This window comes from Gymnoscopelus braueri, assembly GCF_963280865.1.
Source record: "Gymnoscopelus braueri genome assembly, chromosome: 6".
NCBI lineage: Eukaryota > Metazoa > Chordata > Actinopteri > Myctophiformes > Myctophidae > Gymnoscopelus > Gymnoscopelus braueri.
Window position 1 is genome coordinate 35,460,012 of NC_137607.1, and position 9,610 is coordinate 35,469,621.

The 9,610-nt window shown below is 42.2% G+C and overlaps 1 protein-coding gene across 1 annotated transcript in view; it reads right to left on the reverse strand.

Annotated features, from left to right (window-relative positions):
• The window catches only part of cracd (capping protein inhibiting regulator of actin dynamics), a 33,837-nt gene extending 26,936 nt beyond the window's left edge, over positions 1-6,901 (reverse strand). The window contains exon 1 of the mRNA XM_080431150.1: positions 6,705-6,901. The gene's annotated coding sequence lies outside the window, so the exon portion shown is untranslated. The remainder of the gene's footprint in view (positions 1-6,704) is intronic.
• Positions 6,902-9,610: the final 2,709 nt, after the last annotated feature.

A 9,610-nucleotide genomic window follows, 5' to 3' on the forward strand; every position in this document is an offset into this window, starting at 1 on the left:
TTTTTTGTTTTGTTTTTTAAACACACAAAAGATATACGAGCTGTGCATCTAACAAGTAGCGTACGTGCAAATCCTCCTAAGATGACCATATTCCAGAGAGGTATGATACACATGTGACGGAAACACACTTAAAATATAAACCGTGCAATGCCTTTTGGCTGCTAAAAAAATCAACCGTTGCACTGGATAGTAGTACATTTGTAAAACTGTGTTCATTATCAAATTAAAAACTACACATGCAATGCTTAACTTTCAACGATATGGAAAAATAAAATAACTCTGCCTTTCTTTCTGCATGAGAATGCTAACTTACCGTGTAACGGTCTGTGCGTACCAGGGTATCTGTTGTGTGTTTGTGTGTGTGTGTGTATGGCCGTTCCACCTGCCTGCTGTCACTGTGGAACTAGGACATTAGGTGGAGTCAGGTGTCACAGGTACTGTAGGGAGGGCTTGATTGTGTGTATGCGTATGGCAGATAGACAGACAGAGAAAATAATGTAAAGAGAAGGAAAGAAAAAGAAAAAAAGAAAAGAAAGAACGAGAGAGAGAGAGAGCGGCATATTCTTCCGCAACACTTTACAGTGGTGAACATGCGATTGCGCTCTAAGTGCTGTGACTTTTGTCATGGAGCGACATGATCGCTCGACGCGTTCCTGAATGGAAAATGACAGTATGCATGCTTGAATGGCACGATGCTCTGCCGGAGGCCTCGGGCTGCGACGTGAAATCCTCGAGTGCAAATCCGTGTCAGAGTGGGAACGTACGCGGTCGCATAGCGGACAAGGTGTCTCGGTGGGTTTAGTCAGATGTCTAGTTAGTGAGGAGGAGGAGGAACAGGAGGAGGAAGAGTGATGGGCATTCTACTGTGTGTGTGTGTGTGTGTGTGTGTGTGTGTGTGTGTGTGTGTGTGTGTGTGTGTGTGTGTGTGTGTGTGTGTGTGTGTGTGTGTGTGTGTGTGTGTGTGTGTGTGTGTGTGTGTGTGTGTGTGTGTGTTGCCACTGCTGTGCTGAGGAAGCACAAAGTGGCACTTTGTTTCCTGAGCCAGATAGCAGCCAGGGCAGGCAGGGAACAGAGTGTGGCATTCATCATTTCGACTGGCAGATGCAGACAAAGCAGCTCATTGTCATCCAACAGTAAATGTGTAGCTACGTGCACATGTGTGAACATAATAGTTGCCTAATAATGTTATGCTCATTTAAACCACGTAAGCCCCATTTTCTTTTCTAAATGATATCGAAAATAGCGTATCAACCAGCTCAGAATGCGTCGGGATGCACTATTTTCGAAAAGGCCTCATCTCCGAGCTTGTCATGTGCTCTTCTCAAAAAGGCCTTATCGTAGTTTATGGATTATTGACGATCGCATGTAACGCACAATGATAGGATCCTGATTCCGGGGGGAAACATCCTATTTCTCTGCATTGGCCAGCCTCGAAATATAAAACAACTCCCTTATTTCATGCCTGCGTTAGTCTAATCCAGGCTGCATGATGGGTGCGCATCGGTATAGTGTTACCGTGTAATAAGACTGTAACCCCCCCCCCCCCCCCCCCCATACACACCCCCCACCAGGCCTCAGCTCTGGGTTTGGCTTGGCAGCATCACACTGCAGCCTCACAGGAGAATATGGTAATGATGGGGCTTTACCAACCTGGAGGCTGCCTACATTACAGCAGCATAGCACTTCAAAGACAGGCTGCTGCTCTCTCTGACTGCGTGTATAAATAGAAAAAACCTACTGAACCAACAGGCGCACATATCGTTGATGTCGGGGCAGAAACCTTGTAAGTCCAAAAAAAGCGTTACTTTTCAGCAAATGGAAAAAACGTATCCGTGTCCCAATGGATTCAGTGTTGTTATTATTTAGCAATTAGTTAGTTAGTTACACATTGGGAGCTTGTAGATCAGCTATCTTCGCTACTTTTGTGCAACACTGTTGTACGACAAAGTAGGGCGTTAATTTATGAAAAAGCATAACTATATGGAGATACAAGGTTTGTGCCCGACAGCAACGATATACATGCACGCATACACTGACACACAGACTCATGATTGCGCCCATGCATCTACAGTATGCGAACTGCCCACACACACACGTGCGGAATGAGAGATGAGAGAATGATTCTATTTCTAGACCATTCAATGTTATGTGAATAGAGGGTTAAGAGCCTGATTTATACTTTGTCGTACAACAGACTATGAATTAAGCATTACTGTATGTACAGTAGGCCAAGATCAACAGCCCTCGGCCGTTCTCAGTGGCACAGTTAGCAGCCACTACTTTTACTAATGCAATGTCAGCCGTTCATTCATAGTTCTAATGGAAATGTGGACATGTGTGAATGGTAGGGCTGGGCAATATTATGATATTATATTGATATTGTGATATGAGACGGGATATGGTCTGGGATTTGGGATATTCTGATATATGGCATGTGAGTCTTTTCCTGGTTTCAATCACTTAAAGGAGCACTTTCAACATTATCTTCATATAATTGGCCCTCACTATTGCTCATTATAAGATGGCTCGATTTCCATCTGCTCTCTCTGCATCTCATTGGTGGTTCAGAAACCTGCCTAGTGCCTACCATTGACATCATCAATGAGGATTCCAAGCGGATAGAAACTACAGTCTTTCTCTCACTGGAAAGTTAGCATGCTGAAATAGAAGCCATTGTTCTTGCATTAATAGAAAATAAAAGTTTGAAATCTGGTTTGAAATGACCAAACCTGCCTACCAAAGATGTCACTGGTAGGCAGGTTTCTGAACTGTCAACAGCCCTGACTGAGTAGACAGAAATGGTGCCATCTTATAATGAGCATTAGTGAGGACACGTTGTGAGCTTGTAGATCTGCTATTTTCGCTATTTTGGAACAACATTTTTATCATCACAGTATCGATATGGAGGTACTTGGTCAAACATATGGTGATATTTGCTTTTGTCCATATATCGCCCATGCAGCCCCAGTGAATGGCCTTTACACGTGTCAGTCTTTAGGCGCCCGTTTTAGCACTTAACAGTACGTAAAGACTGGCATGTGTTGAGATATTGATAAACGATTAGAGGTCTGATTTCACCAATCTGACTGATAATAAGGATCAGGAGCCAATCTGGAGCCAATCACATGCAAACAGCACACTGGAACTCATTCCACGTGGGAAAACGGGCTAATCCGTTTAGTTCCATAGTGGGATAAACTGGCACGCATGCTAAACCCTGAGCGCCAATTTATGGATACTTAAAAAACTGACCCTTGGGCCTGAATTCTACTTAGTTGCACACTGTGCACCAAAAACAGTCGATCTACAAGCTCACAGCGCACTGCAAGATCTGCTATTGTTGGTGCACGACACCTGTGCGCAAAAACTATGAATCAGCCATAATGTTCAGGAAGTTGTAGTGCAGGACCAAAAGAACGTATACATTATACCTATTTACTACTTAACCCATTAAGACCTGAGGCCGATTCTACAAATGTCTTCTAAATCCTAACAGTTTTCTGAAAAACGTATGTTGCTATATCAGTGGTTCTCAAACTTTTTCATGTCAAGGACCCCCACAATTATATGTATTTGGCCGCCGACCCCCATCTCAAAATATTTTGTTCCAGGGACCCCCAAGCAAAGTTTGAGTTTCAACTGGCTAGTCATATGGGTTATCGGTATATACGTGATATTGCTCTAATTGTATATCTGTTCATTAGGTTATTTAGTTACTGCACTTTGGCTTTGTAGAGCAGTATTTCCGGCAAAGGTATTTGCATGAGGTTAAAAAGGAGGGGGCCGATTATAGACCCCTGAGGGACTCCGGTCAATGTAGTACAGTATGTAGGATTTACTATCACTTGTTTCACAGCCTGCTTGTGTAGTCTTCTTAATAACTATGTGTGGAGATGACTTGTCAGCCTATAAATAGGTCAATAAAACAAGGTTTGACATGAATCTGAAGGCCATTGGGGGGAAAAAAAGAAAAAGAAAAGCAAGAGCGAGAGATGCACATACAGATCTGTTTTCGGATTTCATCACTACCACTGGATTACAGGGGCATTGTTCAACTTGTCTTGCCACAACCACAAAAACTGGTATATCAGTCATATACAGAGGGCTGGATAAATGAGGACAGACCTCAGAAGGAATCAAGTGGTAAATTGTAATTACTTATTGTGTGTCTTTAGATAAGCCTTGGTCTGATACCGATCCCAGTACCGGAATCTGCCGGAACCAGCAGTCAAGGCCAGATACAACACATGGTGCTGAAATAATGTATGTTTCACATTTCAAAGTGTAATAATGTGCATGACTCAGCACTCTTTCGCCCAGTATAACACACGATCTCTCTCTCTCTCTCTCTCTCTCTCTCTCACACACACACACGCGCGTGCACACGTTTGTTTTGCAAACCTTCGGAGACATTGCATTTACTTCATTCGTTTACATTCATTCCATATCCCCTTATATTACATTAACACAAATTCCTACCCTGCCTAAATTTCAGTAAATCATTTGAGACACAAATTTTGTGCCGACTCCCATCTACTGGTTTCATATACATTTGTCCCCAAATGTGGCCTATGTCAAGAACATGCACGCGCGCGCGTACACACACACACACACACACACACACACACACACACACACACACACACACACACACACACACACACACACACACACACACACACACACACACACACAAATACTTGTCCTTTGTTAAATGGTCAAATTGTTGATATCAAGCTTACAAAGGGTGTTCAAAGTGTATCACTCTTTTCCTTGGGAAGCAGAATTGTTAATGCACAGAGATCCATCTCTGATTTGCAATTATATGCCTGCAAGTATAATGTATAAGGGGGGGGGGAATCAATCAGTGACTCAGATTCTCTGCATCTAACAGTAATTCTATATGTAGCCTAGTTATTTTTCAATTCACTCCTGCAGTTGACTGTGCCCCATGTATTCATACGATGAAAATGAACACTGTCCATGTGCATAATTACAAAAACACGGCAGATTTCAAGAAAACTTTGGATTAGACACCATTTGCATAGTGATGAAACTCGAATTAAGCATAGGGTCATTGTTTACCGTGCATCAAATCGCCATAACGAGTTATATTATGGTATAGGCCTAAAACTCTCTCGTAGGCCTATTTCTTCTGGAAAACATGCAGTCCAGCAAGCCCTGCTTCGTATCCTAATTGTAATTGTAGGCTATTGTATGAATATGCTCATCACTCGTGCAGAGATGCTCATATTTTAGGCCAGGGGTCTCCAACAGGGGGTCCGAGACCCCTAGGGGGTCCTCAGAGCTACTATAGGGGGTCCTCCAATTCTTTGTGTGATAGGATTTTTTCTTTTTACATTAACCACTTGAACCCTAGCATCCCTATTCTGAGGGGAACATTAGCCGAAGATAGCAGATCTACAAGCTCACAACGCCTCGCAGTTGTGAGCTTGTAGATCGACTATTCTCTGAAAAGAGGTTTGGTGTAGGGGGGAATAGGAGCAAATCAAGTACTAAGTATTGAAGGTTTAGGTTAAATGTCTGACAGGAACTAAAACATTGATGTCAATGAAACTTTGAAATCTATGTAGTGGGGGGTCCCTGCTTCATCTCTCTCTCAGCTAAGGGGTCCTTGGCCTGAAAAACGTTGAATAGATCATGTTTTAGGCATGATAGGCCTACTACTACTACTACAGATGTGAATATGGCTGTTAGCCTAACCAGGCTACTTTCTACTGTGTAGGCTATGGCAACCAAAGCAGGTTTCGCCTAGCCTAACAACACCACTGCAACGCCAGCAGGAATTCATTCTTCCATTAATAAATTCATTTCTGGTGGAATGTAATTTATTCTCCCTGTCTGACCCGGTGTGACTGTGTGCGAATCATAGTCCAATGAGGTGTCAGTGTCACTGTCAGTGCGAACCACGCGACGCTTAACCATAAAAAAAGCAATAGTCAGAGAGAGATTAAAAACAACCTATATCTAAATTTCACGCACGTCGTAAACCCACGCCACGATTTAGGCTACTGTAGGCCTGTCTGTGCGTGGAGCATTCCAGCTGACACTAATATCCAGATGCAAGAAATACTGGACTGAATCATTCGGTTGGAGAGACCTGGCAACTGTCTCTGACTAAACGTTATGGACATAGACTGATAGACACAATGGAATCAAGATGTCAACATACCCTACGGATCATCATAGGCTATAGGCAGCTAGACACGTTAACCTAGTAGAGACTAGGCAATACAGTGTCTAGATCTATTAATTGCAGACGGAAAGACGCACGGGAGAACAAAGAATCTGGCTTTGGAGGGGAGGGGGGTTCCAACATAGTATTGTCAATATGGCATGCATGCCAACAAACAGTCATAAATATGACATATGAATGAACATGGCCAGATATGCTCTCAGGCCCCATTGACACACATAGGCGTTTGCAAATTTTCCCGATCAGATCAAGTGACATGTCCCAGCCCACATGCCGCGCGTGTGCGCGCGTGCGCGCGCGTACACACACACACACACACACACACACACACACACACACACACACACACACAGAGAGTGGGTGTACATCTATGAAGGATGAAACGATGCAGGTGCATGGAAATGAAGAGGTAGACAAGGTCATCATCGGCTTGATTGCAGATGATGGTTTCATTCATAAACAAACACGCATCACGCCACTACTCTACCTTGGATGCGATGCGGTGCAGCCGTCCAGTCTTGGAGTAACGGAGGCTGGCTGCTGCTATGTATGTTATCGCCACGGCTCTATGCTCTGTGCGTCTTTTGTGTCGCTCGCTGGCTGCTGATGCTGCGGCTCGGCTCCTCTCTCTCTCTCTCTCTCTCTCTCTCTCTCCACGGCGACGCACGCACGCAGACCGAGGCGCGCGCACACAGACAGGCAGCCCTTGCGCACACACACACTCTCACAGCTGCACACGCGTGAGAGAGATGGGAGGGAGGGGGGAGAGAGAGGAGGGTGTGGCTGGGATTGGAAACGGCGAACTGAACCGTCTTTGTCACGATGAGGGGTTGATGTCCGTATGGTGTTCATTTATGGGGGCAAAGGCACTATGGTCCCCCGTTGTGTCTGCTTGCTATTCGCCTATTAATCAGAGGATGATGACTATTATTTATGATTTTCTGCAGTTCTATCGATTTCCACCTGCTGTCTTCCATCCATACTCCCCAAACCATCCAGTGAGGTCGAACAGGGATTGGCGAAGACCTGGGCCAGTGACCCGCTAGATGGCGCTGGAGTGTCAGAAAGGCAATTAACAGAAAAAACATTTTCAATGACTTCACATGATATTTCTCCTAGTCTGACTTAAAGTTCTGCTCACAAAACCCACAAAGTATTATGATTTGTTTGGGGGGAGCAACACTTTTTCATACACAACCTATACACACACGTTTATTTGCACCAGACATAATCCAATATATATAATCTATATAATATATATAATATTTATAATCCAAACTGTAGACCGGTCCTCTTGCTAAAGTAGTAGGCTAAACAATTAAAAACGTATTATAATAATTTCAAGTAGGCCTAGTTATAATCTAATCATTTTAAATTCATTATTATTATGTATTATTCACTGGTTTAACAAAACGTATAGGAACCTGGTGGTGTTAAAATAAGGATTTGGAAGATGCAGTCATTTGAATCCAGGTGAGGAGGTTTGTTTTTTACCACAATGCTCAGATACTCAGCCTCTCTTCAATGAGAAGAATCATGTGGAATATTTGAACCATATCTCCCCTATTAAGTATTGTGTTTTGGATCACTGATTTTAGTATAAAGTTACCAAGTTTGTTTTGCGAAGACATTCAAATGCTATTCTCCCATATGTTTCTGTAGATCTGTTGGCCTTTCATTCTTTGCCACCTTAGAAACCTTTTGATCCATTGTTTGGAAGGGCACTCTGGGCCTTCTTCACCTGTTATTCAAAGTTGAGTGTTTACAGTAGAACAGTAAAAATAGGGGGTTGAAAGAACCCTTTTGGCCAGATCATTGTTATCTCTGAGTTCATTATCATATGATTCTGATTCTGATATCAATTATCCTAGTTCCTTTCTTGAGAAGTTGCCAGTCTGTCAATGAAGTTCATCGAACCAAAGTCTACAATCACTAACGTATACAGGTTCTTGGATTCATTCAAAAGCTAACAACATGTTGAGTAAGATGGTTTACAAAGTTTCATGTGGAAATATGTTTTAAAGTAGAATACATGTTTGTCCCTGTTACTGTTAAGGTAATTCTCTGTAAATGCAAATTGGTTCAACCACTGACTGGGAGTGCTGAGTTTTGGGTTGTCTAGCCTCCAGCTTGGTTGAATGTGACTGGTCAAATGAGAACTAGGGGAGGAGTTGGAAAGTTAGGGATGATCTCTTGACTGAAAGGTATACATTGTATTGATTTATGTGATTTTGTGTGCTCTGTGTCATTCGATCCAAGGACAGACACCTTGCTGTAATCGCTGTCTTGCAAATAAAGACTTACGAAGTATCTTCAACTCTGACTCAAGACTCTCTTCCAAGGCAGGCCTGCGACCTTATCACTGATAATATACGTTATACGACAATCACATTATTTCTTTAACCGTTGACGTTGAATCCAATCAACATAATTCTCCACATTGTGTGGCACAAATGTCATGTTAATGCCAAGCTATAGGGCATAGCAGTGGTGGCCATTTTCTGGTTCCACTTCAAAATAGTCAATGCATTTTTCCCATTTCCCATTTGCTTAATAACATTCCTAATTCCTAGTATCTTTCAAAAAAAATAAATAAAAAAAAATAAGAGGAAATGTAAAGATGTTTTTATTATTTATTTAGGCTACACAGGAACCGTATACTAGACACAAGGTACAAATAATCTTGTGGATGTATAGCTGCTACCACAAACCAGTTATCACTACGGTAGCCTACTCAAAAATGGTCTATATGTTTCCTGCTTGAATGAGACTTCTGCACAAAAACGTGTATTTTAATTAATAACAATACACTTATTTGTATAGCACCTTTCATGACATGAAATGCAGTTCAAAGTGCTTTACAGAGCAAGAATACAATCACTGAAAAAGTACAACTAATTTAACAATAAAGCAAAAAATAAAATTAGTGCCAAACCAACTTAAGGCTTCTATTCACTTCACTCCACATGGCAATGGAACAATATGTATAGGCATATTAGTGCTGTTTTCCACCAATAAAATATTGTGTTTAAGTTCCATCACTATTGCAACAATCTTTTTAGGCCTATAATCTATGGTGGTTGATGTTAATAAATACAGGCTGAGGAAAATACATTTATTTAGTTGTGTGTGATACTTATTAAATACATAGGCTATAAATAGCCTACAAATTCCTGTGCTATATTGCCATTTTTTTTCTAAAGCCTAATCAAAAGTCTAATCTGGGAGAGATTGATTCGAGAGAATAAAAAACTACAACTCCCACAATTCCGCTATGGCGACGGGGGCAGAACCATAGTTACAACTACAACTCAACTTTCTTATGCTTAATTTACGCTCCGTCGTACCACGGTGTCGCGGGCCGGGTGGGAAATAAATAGCCGATCTACAAGA